This window comes from Grampus griseus (assembly GCF_964374135.1).
Source record: "Grampus griseus genome assembly, chromosome: 15".
In the NCBI taxonomy this organism is placed as follows: domain Eukaryota; kingdom Metazoa; phylum Chordata; class Mammalia; order Artiodactyla; family Delphinidae; genus Grampus; species Grampus griseus.
The window spans coordinates 444,168-461,431 of NC_139009.1; positions in this window are offsets into that span (position 1 = coordinate 444,168).

Consider the following 17,264-nt stretch of genomic DNA (forward strand, 5'->3'; position numbering starts at 1 on the left):
AGAGGCTATTACTCTTCCCCATTGGCCTCCTCCCAAATGGTCCCCTCTAATTAGAAAACGCTTCTTTGCATAGGAGACAGCTCTTCCCCAGAGTAGTAAACCGTTGGCTTAAGGCCTGATTCTCTTCGCAAGCACAGCCTGGTCTCAGAATGCAACTCTCCAACAATTCTGCAGACCAACAACCTGCCTTTCTTGAGTTGACGTTCGGGTCTTAGGTCAGGTTCAGCTCTCCTCTAAGGCAAAGCTGGAGTTGTGGGATGAGGGCCAGAAATGCTGTGACTGTTAAACCATCTGTCCAGGTGAGGATTTGGTTAGAAGACGGAGCTGTTTGAGAATGAGTCTGCCATCCTGCAGTGACTGCTCTCAACTCTGATGTTGGATGTTTATACTCAGGATTTACTACCCTGACCTGTCAGGGAGACGGGCTGGAGAAATCAACGACTTCAAAGGCAGTTTTTCTCCTCGCTAACGATGGCTTCTTACACTAGGGCATAAAGAGCAGGGTTCTCGGCTTCCTGCCAACGCCGGCTCCAGGGCAGTGTCGCTGGAGAAGGGCCGAGTTAGGGTAGCTGACTGTGTCTAACGCAGGGCAAGCCGGATGCCTTAGCAGCCGCTGTTCACTCCTCCTGTTCCTATGACAACCCGCCCCGGGAGGTGACCGGGTCAGCTCTCTGGGCTCCTGTCCCCTCAGGGAGCTCGCTGCCTTCACAGCAGCCACCGGTGAGTCCCTCTAAGAGTCCAGAGCCAGTGGAGAAGGCGTTGTGGGTGTCGACTGAAAAATAATGCACAACCTAAAAGTTGAGGATGATGTTTATTTGGCAGACAAAACTGAGGACTTAAGCCCAGGACGCAGCCTGCCAGTAGCTCTGAGGGACCGCTGTGCAGAGGTCGGGGAGGAACCAGGATCTACAGGGGTTTTTGCCACAGAGACCAGGCAGTCGGAACATCACAGATGACTGTTCATTAAAGAAAACCAGACATCTCAGGTTAATGAATTCAGCCCTTTTCTATGCATGGGAAGATGCAAGAGTCTGGGCTCACCGGAATCGTTCCTTTGATCCGCACCTCAGCTACCTGGGGCCAGTGTCCTGTGCTTTCCCATCCTGAGTGCCCTCAGGGGGCCCCGTCTTCAGGGAGTGGCTGCAGGGGCTGAGGGCTGGCAGTGGGCATCCTCAGGGCTCACCGTCCGGCAGCTGGAGCGGTGGATGGCTCGATGGCTGCAGCATCGTTTGTTTACTGATACGGCAGCAACATTATTCATTCACGTGGGCTTTCCTGTGCTCGGCCGTGGGGTTTATCATCTCACTTATTTTTAAGACATTTGAGACAAGTAAGATATAATTTTAAATGCAGTTGTTAAACACAAGGAAATTTCCACCTCTGCTTCAAGCAATCATTGGCTCATTTTTACCCAATTAATGGGCCAAAGACATTCTGTTGAGTATCTCTCACCTTATTCATTTAGGGGCAACTGCTATTGTCCTGTTGCCACAGAAGGACAAACGCCCCAAGGCATGAGGTGCAGCCAGGAAAAGCCTGCTTGTGAAGCAAGCAGAAGCCAGCAGGTGGTCACTTCTGGGCTTTCGATACGCAGATAAGCCTTCGGGAGTCCTTGAACGCTAGGGCCGGCACTCTGCCACGAAGATTGGTGTTGGGAAGTTTGCGGGCTCCTGCACTATGGAGGCGGCAGGGTTCCCCGAATATTACACCCCTCTTACTGGTGTAAAATGACAGCGTGACACGTGGTGATCAGTTCATACTGACGTCTCCTGGGACATTTAGAGAGGCTGAAGACAGCCTTCACGTGGGACATCTTAACCCTTCTGTGAGAGCTGCCAGATGATTTTCTGCATAACATTCTGCGTGGGCTGCCGTAACAAAATACCACGGACCAGGTGGGTTAAAGGACAGAAATTCACTACCTTACAATCCTGGAGGCTGGAAGTCTGAGGTCAGGGTGTCCACAAGTTGGTTTCCTCCGAGGCCTCTCTCCTTGGCTTGGAGACCCCTGTCTTCTCCCTGTGTCCTCACCTGGTCATCCCTCTGTGCCTGTCTGCGTCCCAATCTCCTCTTCTTTTAAGGGCTTCAGCCATGTTGGACTACAGCCCTCCCACGTAATCTCATTTTACCTTAAGTAAAGGCCATATTTCCGAATATCATCACATTCTGAGGTTCTGGGGGTGGGACCCCAACACACGAATTTTGGGCAGGCACAGCTCAGCCCATAACCACTCCCAGGGGGATCGTTCAGTGCAGAGAGAGGATCTTTCATGTCCTTTTTTCTACTGTGATAAAGCACTGGGAACAGTGGAATGAAAATGGACTTTAGATCAAAGGGAACAATTTGAATGTGAATTTTCCCCTTGTTGGCTGCGTGACCTTGCGACTCTTAGTTTTTAATTATCTGAGCACTAGTTTACTCCTGTGTGGATGAGCACACTAAGGCCTTTCTGATGTAATTTTTTGTGGACTGTAATGAGACGCCTTCACTGCCTTGCCAAATAATGCCTATTACTATTTCTGTACTGTTTTATCCCAACTATCCCCAGGGCATCTTCTTTTCAAATTTCTTTTAATGCATAAGATGGATATTCTATCTGTTTCCAGCTCTTTTCTGCATGTGGGGGAAGCCGTGCAGATGGAGGTGAAGGGAGATACATCCGGTACTCTCGTCATGACAGTGCCGTTTCTTTTATTTTGGGGACGGTGTTGTTCTAAATAGAACAACAACAGAACCTTCTAAATAGAACAACAACAATAGAATATTTTATTTGCTTCTTTGAATTCCACTGCACATTGAATACTGCATCTTGGAAGAGGTTTAAAGGTCTGAGACTCTACAGCCAGTTCGTATCCAATCACTGTCACTCTGTAATTCAAATTATTGCTTCTAATGTAAATATTCCTGCATTCATTAAACATGAAGTATTTACACAGATATTCTATTCTGAAGCTGGAGATCTAGGTTGCCTAATAAATAGGTCTGTTACTGAAGATGTGAACAGCATTCAGCTTTGCTTCCTTGATTTTTTAACTTGCCAGGTTCATGTTTCTCTTTGTCCTAAATTGCCTCCAGTCTATTCGAGAATATAGGATGTACAGTTACTCCTCGGAAGGAGGTAGACACTTCTGACCAGTGACAGGAGGCAGGTGTGAGTTGGGCTTTTACCAAACCCTTTTCTCTTCTTCCTGGGCACCAAGCTTATCCCCACCTCCACGCAGTCAATGGCAGTGTTAACAAGGACTTTAACCCAAAAAGGGAAAAGGAAGTGATCGATTGAAGGTCAAACTGGGTGTGCACAAACCTTGGGAAGAGGGCTGCACCTTCTGGTTGTGTGTCTGTCACTTGGCGACACCTGGCATCCGTGTTGGGGTCTGTCTGGGTTCCCAGAGTCCCTTCCCGGCCCCTTCGGTTGTCCTGAGTCGCCCTCTCCTCCAGCTTCAGTTCATGGAAATTCTACAGCTCTGCAAAGGAGGGGAGAGGGTGCTAGGGGGCCAGCAGGAGTCAGCAGCTGGAGGTCCCGCTCGGGGAGTCCTCCTTACACCCGACTTCCGGGCCGTGTTAGTGGCTTGCAGGTCGCTATATTCGTGCGTGATCGTTGTATCTTTTCTTCAGTCATTGCTTTGAAATCATGCAACTTCCAAGAAGCACGACATTTTTGTTATCGCAAACTTTGTGATTAGAGCTGCTGAGTTTCTATAATATCTGAAGGAATATCATAAGAAGATGAATGCAGTACCTAATCTAGAATACAAATTTACAGTGAACACAAATGATAGTTTGTTTTGAATCACAGATCTCCCTCCACACACAAATCCAAATGTAATTCTGCATAGTATGTCTCTGGATTGTTAATTGTGACCTGGATGGAATGATTAATTAATAATATGGTGATGACGCACTTTCTCCTTTGACAGCAGAGTGAATTTAACTATTGAGAAGCAGGAAAAATTGACAACATACTTTGATGGGTTGGTCATTTAACTAAAAGCCAACTGGATACATCTTTTCCTTTTTGACAAAAATCAAGGTTTCTGAAGCTGCTATCCGTGGTGGCCTCAGTAGGTCCATGAAGCTCTGGAAATCACCAAGTTTCTTCTTCAGTCTGTTTACAGGTAATTTTTCTGCAGAAAATGTCTAAATCCTTAGTTAAATTCTCAGAGTCCATGGAGAAAATCCAGTCCATTTTCTGGTTCCCAGAGCTTACGTATCCTGGACTTGTCTGCTCTGTTGTTTCCCCTACGATGCATCTCCTAGTGTGATGTGAGCTGGAGCCCTTCCCGGGGGCACGCATCCCTCCACACTCATAAAACAGCTGAAGTGTAAATGAGGAATGAAATGAATAAGGTCAGCCCGCTCAAGGCGAAGCAGAGCGCCACGCGTCTTGGCAGCTAGAATCACCACTAGGCGTTCGACCATCCCCAGTGAGAGACAGCCAGGGCCACCCTCCTGGCTGGAAAGTCCTGGATCACACATTTCCTCACAAGATTATCAACAGCACCCCCTTTTGAGTGCAGAACTGTCCAGTTTGGGATGATAATTATACAGTCACTCTATTACTGGGAACATGATCGGATCAGCAAATCCAACATTGCTTTACCGTTTTGCTGTAAATGAGTTAATTTGTCAGAAGTGATGTTTTATGTGAAATTGTGAACGGTGGATGAAGTGGTCAAGACGTCCACAGTTGGCATCAGTGGAAGAAGCACCATGAGCCCCAGGCACCCAGTTTGAGGGGATTTTCGTGCGGCTGACCGTTGGGGGTCTGTCACCTGTCTGCTTCCTGTGAACATGGGAGTCGTAACTGCACGGGCAGATCACAAAGGGGAAAGGGAGTGGCCATGGTGACCGTCCACTGGCTGGAGGGACGGTGCTGACTGAAATTCCCATGTCCTCTGACACGGAGGCTTCTCTGCCGAAGGGACTGCCTGGCATGTCAGCCTATCCTTTACGGACCAAGGTAAATCTTCCTCAAACTTCACCTTCACCAATCCTCCATTTATTCTTCAAATCTCTGTGCATCTGACACAGGACGCGCTTGAAAATCCACCTCTGCCTACAGCCGTCTCTCCTGTGAATGCCCCGTTTAGGCAGAATCCCCTTGCTGTCCCCATGGAAGAAGCAGCAATAGGGTAACGGATTTTCAGCCCTACCAGGGGTCAGCTGTGTCAGCAGATAGAGGGCTTTGGAAATGAGGACTGTGGGGAAACGCATCGCATGCATTCAGACACTGACTTCGTTCCACAGAAAATCTGCCGGTGGTGCTTAGAAGTCTCTTCCTTTCCTGCGACTATTACTAAGTGATGCTTCCTTATCACGTGCCCACAGGCTACGTCCTGTCGTTAAAAAGACATGGAATCTTGCTACTGTCTGTTCCCTTCACTGCTTTCGTGGTCTTTGAATTAGATGCACTGAATCAGTTAATATTTCATTGGTACAAGGATAGAATTAAAAGAGAAAGGCCAGGTTCCTTTGCTTGCAAAGGTGCCGTTTCATGTCTGCTCTGTTCTGGGCTGAAAGACGTGTCGTTCTCCCTGGAGACAAGTCTCAAAAAATAAGCAAAACAAAACGCTCGCATGAAAAGTCACCGTCTATATAAATCTACTCCAAATCATGTGTGATAGTTTGATGTTTTAAGCAGTGTTATTTTTAAATAAGCTTTTTATCAATCATCTATTATTTTCCAGTGGCTGCCATAGAGAATGCTTTTGCTTTTTCATCGTGTGATATTTTATTTACAGGATATTGAATGTAAGTGAGTGTTAATACTCACCTTTTCCAAGAGAGCCTGAAACTGAGCAGTTCAGACCTGAGAAGGTTAGAGACTTTCTTTCTCTTGATTTTAAAATTCCTCTGTCCCATATGACTTACAAGAGCATACTTTTATTTTCTTTATCCTCTATAAATTTACACGGAACTCAATTTCATCATTTTAAGAGTGAAGCCTATCCTAATACTACCTCCTGCACACAGCCACAGAGAGTACTTATTAAAAAAAGGATGCATTAAACCGTTTTATGGAAGCTTTACCTGCAACAATAGCCTTAAGTCACATTTTCCTTTCCTGATGGAGGGCAATGACTTTCTCCTCTTTGTAGGTGATATTAGCTTCTCTACAACCTCCCCATTGACTTTAAGGGAGGATCCAAGCTTCTTTTTCCTCTATAGTCCATTATGTCTTAGTTTGTAATAGAATTCAAATTACTTATGCAACAGTAGTACTTATTTTATTTCATTTACATACTTGCTTTTCATTGAGGAGTATAGGTGAACTGAGGTTTATACACCTATTTAAAATTCACTCTGGCATAAATGAAGGTTAATTTAGAATTCTGACAGGTCCTAAGGGTCAGATCTTCCCTCTTGCCAGGTCCAATCTAATATAGTTCCCATTTTTCCCTGGGAAATCTACCACAAAAAATCCTCACCCATTCTTATAGGGTCTTTTACTTGCTGTTTTCTAGCACCATCAGAGTGTGGGAAGGTAGGCACCAGCGCCTCTGGCGTCTGAATTGCCTGGACTCCCAGTGACACTGCCGGCTGCTGCCCTCGAAGCTGCACAGACTCACTCCCTAGGTGACCTGGAGGGTCTTTGTCTCAGGTGGGCTGTGATCAGAGTGATGGGGGGACGTACTTGCCTGGTCTTCCGGGGCGGGGTGCAGACACCACTGTCCTCTCTGAGGAGCCTGGGGAGGGGCGAGCAGCATGGAAACACGGGCAGGATGCTGCAGGCGAGGCTGAGATGCCTCCACACGTGCTGATTCCTGGTCAGGAAACCACGCTGAGCAGGACGGATGCGGGGCGTCCAGGTCTCTGGTACCGTGTTCTGTCAATGAGGGTCCAGCTGCTTCGCACTGATTGCAAAGTTACTGCTTTGTTGAAAACAGCCATGAGAAGCATGAAGTTATATATGCCTGGTAATGCTTGTTGTACTGGAAGAAGGAAAACCATGTCTTCATCGTAAGTGGAATTTCCAAAACCGCCAGGAGGAGGTCCTCATGTAGCTGAAGTAACTTACAGACGATAACGTTTACACCGAGGGAATGTATCAGAGGTCTCATCATTCCTACACATTATAAAGCATGTGGAGAACGGCCAGCTGACTCACACTGATGGCACGTGGCCACTACACACATTTCTCACGTTTGCTAAGAGTTCCCTCGGCCCAGGAATTACCGACCAGTTTAAAGACCACGTGAAGCACAGCTTCAGACAGTTGGTGTTCCTCATTCATGTTCTCAAGACTCAGCAAAAATGTTGGTATCTTACATTTTGTATACAAATTTAATGATCATATCTTTTCTAAATAAAAAAAAAGAATATTTACCAGAAATTGAGACTTTGGAATAATCAATTTAATTGTCAATACACTCGTGCCCTCTTTTAAATTTTAATGTGTTGTATACATTTAAGAAGGTATAGAGTCTGACATTTTAAAAGGAAATTGTATGTATGCAACATTAGTTCTGAAACTTCTTTTACCCAGACATCTTTTTTAATATGAGGAGGGAATTTAACCAAGTCTTAAAAAATGTGTTGCTTCAAACATCAGTCACTGCAGGAAAAAAGAGTAACACGGGTTAGAGGGGAGAAAACGGGGTGGGGGAGAGAAGAGAGAGGCAGCGGTCAGACGAACGTGAGCTGTTGTTCAGTTAAATCGCGTGTCACAGGGGTACACACGGTTCTTGAATCATCTCTGGCATCACCGTGGAAACCTGCAGGACTTTCTCTGGAGAGGGGACCACACCCCCTGCAGGCAGCGTTTCGTCCTTTGGAAAGCCAATCTGTTAGGAAGTTAAGCTTACCATTTTTCTCACATGTTTTAATTTTTTCCCTGAGGCCAAAAGTATTTTTCTACTTTACATCTCCTAAAATATTCTTTATGTCTTTAGGGACCCACCCCCCACTGAGCACTTGGGGAAACGGCGGGGCCAGCATCGACCCTCCTTACCCCGTCCTGCCTGTAAAGCTCTGTCTGCGAAGTCTGCAGGGGCTGCGCCTACGAGAACACACATCACAAGGACGTGATGCAGCTATCGTCCACCAGTTGCTCCTGTGGCTTTCCTTACAGACACGGCTGTTGAGAACGTTTTCCCGTTTATGGGAAACAAATGTGAAACAAGGTGAAAGCGTTTCCTTCTGTCCAATATGGATTCAGCCTATAGTTTGAGGACTTATTTAAACATTACACTCTCTTCCTCTCCTTTTCAAGCCAACTTCCAACTTGATTATTGTGTTGTAATGATCAAGGACACACGCTTCAGTCCTACAGGAAATTACAAGTCCCCCAGTTGTGTTGTCTCCCTGCCACTGGAACAGCAGGGGAAACACGCCAAGTTTGTTACTTAAGCCTGTAACCAAAGTCCTCATCAGTACCGTAACGGATCAGCCTAATGATATTAATGGTTATAAATGAGAGGAAATTGGGGATTAGGAGAGAGGAGATAAAAGCAGACAGCAGAGCAGATAGGATTTTCTTTTATTTGTCTTTGCAATGCAATCTTAGGAGGAAGAATAAATGCTGAAAATGGGAAAAGTATACATAAAACTTGGACCTCTATTATGACATCTGTAAAACAGAGAACAAATAAGTAGAAGACAGGTAAGGAGCGTGGGAAGGGTACTCTGCTCTGTCACCTGATCCCACACAGCCAGGAGTGGAAGGAAGGGCTGGCGAAGGTAACTCTAAGAGCAGATGACGATGTCCCCCATCCGGCTGCCCTCCCCGCACAGGTGACCAGGACCTTCTCCTTAGGCTGCACACCTAGAGCAAGAGGGGGGAGGACGTCTGCTTCTCCTGTCGTCGCAGGCAAATCGTTCCAATGAAAACCACTGGAAGCAACCAGACAACTGCATAAACACAATCGATATAGAGAAGAAAAACATTAAAGGCGTCAGAGACCTAGCAAGGCAATAAGGAATCCAAGCGTATGGTTCCTAGAAAGACAGGAAAAGGGGGAGGGGACCCCAACACTGGCACCCTCTTCCCTTCATCGAATGTGTTGACACAAGCAGCAGCTGAGATGTGGAGAAACCAAGGAGAAAGAGGCTGGGAAGTTCAGAAAATACACTTTACATCTTATAGAACTAAAGGGACAAGAGTTCGAGTTCAGGGCCCACTATAGGGAAGGGGCCCAAGTGCGCCCCCAGAAGTAAGGTGAGCAGAACGCAGAGAGGAGGTGCGGACCCAGTGGGGACATCGCGGTAGGGATCCACCTCCACCTGCCCGGCCACCGGCCGAGTCCAAAGTGACCCCTCTCCGGGGAAAGACAGTGGCATCTGGAGCCCCAAACTATCTCTGGAATTATCTCTATACTGTCAGTTACCCGCTCCGATGTTTCCAAGCATCAACTGCATAAAACCAAGAAATTCAATCATAACTGTTTACTAGTCGACATTTTATAGGCGTTTCTTGTCAGTCAAATAAGCTAAATAAAATAAACGGTAAGAATATTTGAAATGAAAAATACACGCGTCTCTACTTACAGGTGAAACGTGTTTATGAAAGAAATATTCTGTAAACTGTTAAGTTTAACAGATGAGTTTGACTCACTAAAGCACAATGTCATTTCACAGAAACCCAGTCTATTCCCCAGCAATTAACTAACAGGAAGTACGTTTAAAGTGATACCATTTACCACAGCATAAAACTCATCGAGGTCCTAGGAAGCGTGTGTAAATAAGGGTAAGGCCTCTATACCAAAGTTATGAAGATTATTGAGAGAAGGGAAAGAAAGCCTAGATAAATGAAGGACAGAGTGTTTTCTCAGGTTGGAGGAAGTAACATTCTGAGAATAAAAATTCTCCCTGAATCAGAGCAGGTATTTTTCTTTGTTTGTTTGCTGACAAGAGACTTGCTAATCTAAAATTTAAAAGGAAGCAGAAAGAACCAAGAATAGCAAAATATCTTAGAGCCCAGAGGAGAATATATACTACCCAAAGTCAGGATTTATTGGAAAACTAAGTAGAACAGTGCAGTTCTGGTGAAACGGAAGGAAAGGGATCGTTGAAATAGAGTCTGGGCAAAAGAAAGCCTGCCCAGAAAGTTGATATAAAACAAACGGGGAAAAAAGGAAGTCTGCTTAGTAAAAAGTGCTGGATAGACTGAAATACTCAGTGAAAAAACTCAAATCTGGGTGGACTGCAAATCTAAACGTGAAAAATAAGACAAAACAGCTTCTAGAAAATAATGTGAAGATTCTCTCCTTTGCTATTGGGGTAGGGAAAATTTCTTAAACAGGATAAAAAAGCTCTGGATATAAAGAACAAGGGACTTCTATTTACTAAAGACTCTACTACTAGTTTTTTTTTTTTTAAAGCAAGCCACAGAGGAGGAGAACATATTTGTAATACATATAACTATCGAGAGAATCATTACAGTGATAATAATAACGTCTATAAATCAATAAGGAAAAGACCATCAGAAACAAAAACGAATACCATGGGTGGGCAGTTTGCAACAGGGGATCTCCAAATGGCCGATAAATGCATGAAAACTTGCTCAATCCCGTTAGCCCTCAGGAAAATGAAAATGAAAACCAAAATGACGGAAACAATCAACACAGTGAAAACCAACCTGTGGAATGAGAGAGAATATTTATAAACCATATATCCGATACGATGTTAATATCCAAAATATGTAAGGAACTCCTACAACTCAGCAGCAAAAAACAAATAATCTCATTAAAAATGGGCAAAGGACTTGAATGGATATTTCTCTGAAGAAGGCATAACAATGGCCAATAGGTACATGAAAAGATGCTCAACATCATTAATCACCAGGAAAATGCAAATCAAAATCACAGTGGGGTACCACCTCACACCTATTAGAATGGCTATTATCAGAAAAAAAGAAAACAGAAAAAGAAGATAAGTGTGGGTGAGATGTGGAGAAAAGGGAACCCTCGTGCACTGTCAGTAGGAACATAAATGGTGTGGCTATTATGGAAAACAGTATGGAGGTTCCTCAAGAGATTAAAAATAGAACTGCCATACGATCCAGCATCCCCACCTTCGGGTATTTACCGGAAAGAATCTTGAAGAGACGCCTGCACGCCTGTGTTCATTGCAGCATTATTCACAGAAGCCAAGACACAGAAACAACAAATGCTCACTGATGGCTGAATGAATCAAGAACTTGCGGTGCATATATACAACGGAATATTATCCAGCCTTAAAGAAGAAGGAAATCCTGCCATTTTCGACAACATGGAAGAACCATGAAGACTTCGTGTTAAGGGAAATAAGCCATCACAGAAGGATAAACACTGCGTGATTCCACTCATCTGAGGAGGTACCTGGGGCCATCAGACTCGGAAGCAGAGGGTGGATGGTGGTGGCCTGGGCCTGGGTGGGGGGCAAAGGGGGAGACGCTGGTCTAGGGGATAAAGTTTCAGTTTTGCAGAATAAGTTATGGAGACCTGCTGTACAACAGGTGCCTACCGTTAAAAATCCTTAAAGAGGGTGGATCTCATGCAACGTGTTCTTACCACAATTAAATAACAAAACATAATGAAGCACCACTGCCTTGTACCTGAAATGCTAATTCCGATGCCATTGGCTCCACGGAGTGCTGGTGAGTCTGTGGGCAGCTCAACTCCCCGAGCCGGCTGTTGTCAACTGGTGTAACCACTTCAGGAAACTCTTTGCCATTTATCTTAAAATCTGGATGTACACGTATCACAAAACTTAGCATTTCTACCTCTAGTTATACAATCAACAGAAATGCATGCAGAGGTGCCTGTGTTTATGCCAGTATTATTTATAACTGACTCCTGTTGAAGAAGTATCCATGAACAAGCCATAAAGGGGTAATCAATCATGGTGTGCTTATACAGCAACCCATAAAACAGCAACGAAAAATAACTCTTCGGGCCTCCCTGCGGGCGCAGTGGTTGCGAGTCCGCCTGCCGACGCAGGGGACGCGGGCTCGTGCCCCGGTCCGGGAGGGTCCCACGTGCCGCGGAGCGGCTGGGCCCGTGAGCCATGGCCGCTGAGCCTGCGCGTCCGGAGCCTGTGCTCCGCAACGGGAGAGGCCACAACAGTGAGAGGCCTGTGTACCACAAAAAATAAATAAATAAAAAAAATAAATAAAATAAAATAAAATAAAATAAAATAAAAGCTAAATACACAACGTAGCAGTGCTACTTACTAACCAAATGCTTTAAAAAAGCCCCTAGAGGGCTTCCCTGGTGGCGCAGTGGTTGAGAGTCCACCTGCCGACGCAGGGGACGCGGGCTCGTGCCCCGGTCCGGGAGGATCCCACGTGCCGCGGAGCGGCTGGGCCCGTGAGCCATGGCCGCTGAGCCTGCGCATCAAAAACCCCCAAAAAACCCCATAAAACTCCTCTACACGACAGCACATATGACTGTCACAAACGTACAGCTGCTCAAGGAATGCACACACACACACTCACTCACTCAAGCTGACCCTGGGCTGCTGACAGATTCGGGATTGGGTGGCTAGGAGTTCATGGGTGTTTTCACTTTGGGGTAATGAATCAGATGACAGCATTTGTCACTTCACCCAAGCATGCTAAACTTCAGTATAAATGTGAGTCAAAAAGAATAAATTAAGGCTACACGCATTAATAAGAAAAGAAGCTCTGTTAGGTTGATTTGCTCGCAGTGGCCTGTGAAGACTCTGGTGGTTATTTCTTCCTTTTCCTGTACGGCCACGGACTGAAGTATAGTAAGAATCTCCCCATTAAGTTACTGGGAGGGAAGTACCACGGGCCGCAGGAGTGAGCTCGCGGGTTAGAATCAGGGTTAGCGATGCTTCCTGGCTAGAGTCCACCCACACTGCACAGGCAGCTTTGCTGTAGGAGGGCTAGCAGAGAAGGCGTTTTCATCAGAGAACCCTGGACAAGTGTATCCAGCGCTCTTTCTGGACTTGCCAGCACCAGTGCTCACGTTACACTCGGGAAACCTCCCGAAAGTATGCCGCCTCTAGGACCACGGAGGATACAGGCGTCCGTGAGGCAGGGAAGAAACAGCTGCAGGCGCTGTGGGTGGAGATGCTGGCAGGCGCGCAGGCGCACAAGGCCCCCGCGTGGGTCCAGAGCGAGTGCTGGTGGTGGGGCTTCAACGCTGTGGCCGCCCTCACCTGGGACTGCGCCCTGGGTGGCCTAGTCCCCGCAGTCAGGGGCTGGACCCTGAGAGCAGAGCTCGGGGGCTGGCCGTGCCCGGGCCGGGAGGGTGTGCGGGCAGCCTTGTGTTCCTCAGCCCGCGGCAGCACCTGGCCACCTATACCCGTTGTTCTGTGTGCGTGTGTGTGTGTGTGTGTGTGTGTGTGTGTGTGTGGTGTCCGGGCCCAGACTCCCCCTTTAACAGGGACCCCTGTTGTGTTGGGTTAGGGCACACCTGACCCGGGATGAGCACATCTTAACTAACCACACCTGCAGTGACCCCATTTCCCAGGAGGGGCCCCTCCTGAGGTCCTGGCGTTCCGACACGTGTGTCTGCCCCCTGCTGTAGGCATCGTGCTGACTTGATCCGGGGTATTTCAGCACGTGGGGGGCCGTCGGTGTCCAGTTGCTGACTGAGCAGATCAACAAATTCAGGTGTAGGTTCCCATCAGGATGGTGGCAGGACACATCTCTCCCTCTGAGGAAACTGGACATGGAGTCTTGCTATAGCAGAAGTCGGTTAGGGCTGCTTCCAATATGCAAGGCCTTATTCTTTTAGCCCAGTCAGGCATTTTCTCAGAAATGTTTCTCTTCCTTACTTAATCACATCCTGAAAATGGTTACTTTCTAATCAGAGCTGTACAGGGCACCTGGTGTGTGCTGCCCTGAGGAAGCGCTCCCTAGCACTCCCTTCCTCTGTGAGCACCCTTTATTCCAGAAAGAGAGTCACAGTGTGATAGCCTCAGGGACCACTGCAACCCTGCAAAGACTGCCCGGCACCAACTTCGACCACGTAGAAGTTTTCCAAGAGGAAAGAAGGATGCAAGCTTGCGCCTGCCCTTCTCCTTATCAGCACTCCCTTCCCCTCCTGAACTATAAGACCCCGTCCTATTTTCTCCCAAGGGACGGCACAGTCTTGAGGGCGCTAGCTTACTGTGGCCTCCTCTGCCTGGCAAAGCAGTAAAGGCTACTCCTCTACTTCACCCAGAACTGTCTCTGCGCTTGTGTTTGGCGCCAGAGACAGAGGCTGGGATTCGGTAACAGTCTCAGCACTCTGAGAAGCTGTCCTCAGGCTCCTGCTCTTCCTCCTGCCCCTGCAGGGCGACCTCTGCTCACTCTCTTCTAGGAAACAAGCTCTGGGATGTTGGTTGCCACCCAGCACGGCACCCGGCCTGTGGTCCCCGGGTCATGGGTCTGCACCCGACACCGGCGGATCCGCCCACTGGTCCCCGGTGGACCGCAGGGCTCTTTCTTGTCTCACTCTCCATCTTAGCTTTTAGCAATTAAAATGGTTTTTCACATGCAGAAAATATGAATTCCTTACACTTTTCTTTGCCATTATTGTTTTTAAATTAGCTCCTTCATGCTACTAGATTTTAACTTTCCATACTTACTTGGAAGGCACTTGAATAGAGGTGACAAGTACTTTCTGAACTCAATCATGCCCCATAGTTTTTCTATTCACTGTGAAGGGTCTTTGAATGTGTGTGCTTCTTTCACTAGGCTGGCGGAGAAATTTATAAACTGATATTAGAATTTCTTAAAGGCATTCTAGATAATGAGGTGAAAAACACCAAGTCTGATGTGGGAGAGATTCAGCCCCTGGAATGTTGTTTACGAATCACTGCCTGAATCTTATCACAGGAAAACAGAGTTAGTTTTCAACACTTAGTTTTGAGAAGCATCTAAACTTCAGTATGCGCCGAACCTTCAAATGCTTTTGAAGGAGGTTGTCTGCTGCAAAGCTAAATAGCGGTGAACTTAAAAACGTATCTCTTCTGGCTCTAAATCAGGCCATCTGCTGCGGAGAAGCCAGCGTACAGCGAGGCCCCAGAAGCCGCGCGGGTCCTCCCGCACTGAACCACCTTGAGGACTCCTGGCTGGTTTCCCAGTAATTACGTCTTTGGTGTTGCCAAAGTGACTTGATAAATTGTGGATACAATGAGCAGTTTGAAAGGCTAGTGTGACCTTTTCGTTCCCAACCACAAAAACAATATAAAATAAAGTTTCTAAAATGCTGATGAAAGTACATAATCTAAATCTATTCCATACCTGATAATGAAACAATAAATTAATCATTAATCATGGTTAAGGATGTTTGAGTATGTGCATTTAAATATATGTAATAAATAATAAATACACACATAGGAGAAGAAGTCACCTTCAGCAGCCCCTTGTCTGCTGGCCTCTGTGACGAGCTCTCTGGGTCACAGGCTGTCCGGTTATTGGGAAACAATGCGGGAAGGAGATCACGCACTCAGCCCTTAGTTTAGGGTCTTTGCACAGGATGTGGTCTCCTTCTGACCTGGGCTTGAATCTCATTATTGCACCTTGTGAGCTCACGTTATCCTGGGCGAATGACAGGGTTCTCTGAGGATGAGCAGAGGGGATCTGCTCATCGTGGGGATCTCCCACGTGGAGCTCCTGTGAGTGTTAAATAAACGTGTGTGTGCACACCCACACGCGTGAAGCACAGGCATGCAGAGGTCCAGCACCTGAGGTCCTGGTCCTACTGGCTCAGCCTCACTGGGCTGATGGCTGCATCAGGCCATTTAACCTGGTGCCGTTACGTATCCAACTGGCCCAGTTCTCATTCCTTCTTCAGCTTTTACGCTCAACAAACTCTCCAAATACAATTTAGTGCTTGCGATCTATTCTCCATTCCATGCTGTAGCCGTGCAAAGGAGCCTTGCGCTGCCTGTTGTTTGAAGGCACACACACACACACACACACAGACACTCACGCACATCTTCTGAATTTCGAGACAAGCGAATGCTTGCTGAAATGTAAGTCTTCGTTAACTTTGTTAACTCTCATGTTTCTGTGCACAGGACACGAGTTAATAAGTAGCTGGTGTGGAACAACCATCACTTTTGAATATCGATTTACCCACAACTAGCTTCTAACTGTTGACCACATTTAGTTACTTAACTTTGATCTGATTTGCTTCTGCAGACTTTGCTTAGTGTATGTCTCAATTTCATCTTTGTGAAACAATAGATGATTGGCTTGAAACTCTTAATCCTAACAGTGTTTTGTATAATTTACTAGCAAATGAGCGTCAGGGACAAATATTTAAGATTTGGAACAGTAGGTAAGATTACCCACTGCCAAGTCACTCAGCTCCACCAAGGGTTTTCTAACCGTCTCTCCTCCCTCCACCGTCCAACAGCTGCTCTTGGTTACTTCCTAGACCGAGATCATTATTCCTTTTCTGGCTTCCAAAGCTTTACAGCGTGTGGCCTCACTTTAGCCAAACAGCCAGCTCTTCACGTCTCCCCATCCTGTGTCCTTTGCTTCTGCCCTCACTACCACCTGCTCTCCTGCCCTGGGAGGGTGGGATGCCCAAGCCTGCACCCAGGTTTGCAGTCATATTAAGCGAAATAAATAAATTCAGCCCAGTCTCATCTCTCAAAACATCCAAAGGGCAGAGCTGGACGTGGTCAGTGCCTGACGTGGGTTCAGGCCCAGTTCTGGCGCCTTTTATTTGATCCTGGGCGAGTTCCATGAGCTTGAGGCTCAGCTCCTTTGCCTGGGAGGCGGGATCGACAGGATCGACAGTGAGCGAGGCTCCCACAGAGGGAGTGCCCGATGCACACCACGAGGCACCCAGTGCAGCCCGGCTCCCACCGCGTGGCCCCCTCAGGAGCCTCGAGACCCTGGAGGGACGGCTCGCTGTGCCTGGAGGCTCTGGATCCCAGCGCCTGGGCGTGAGGTACCTGCTCAAGTGGCCGGTTCACCGGTAAACTGATCGCCACGCATCACACGTCATTAATCCATGTGAAGCAGTCAGCAGAGTGCACTTCAGTTTGGCTCTAATAATTTCAAAATAAAAGGAATACAACAAAATTATACAAATAACATAAGGAATAAAGGATTTCCCTTAGTCTGTTGATGGCTTTAAACTTACCCCGCTTTACTCACTGTAAGCTAGTCTTAAGATCTATCTTAATAATCAATAGTAACGGAAGGGAACTAGCCCTCGTTCATTATTCACTGTGACTCCAGAATCTCTGAGCATCGCGAGAGTGATCTTTGCTGAAGGCACTGAGCGGAGCGTGTCTATTGCTGAGTGTGGCCACTAGATGGCGACATGCACACGCTCCTGCGGGTCTATTTTCATTCTTAATTGAAGTC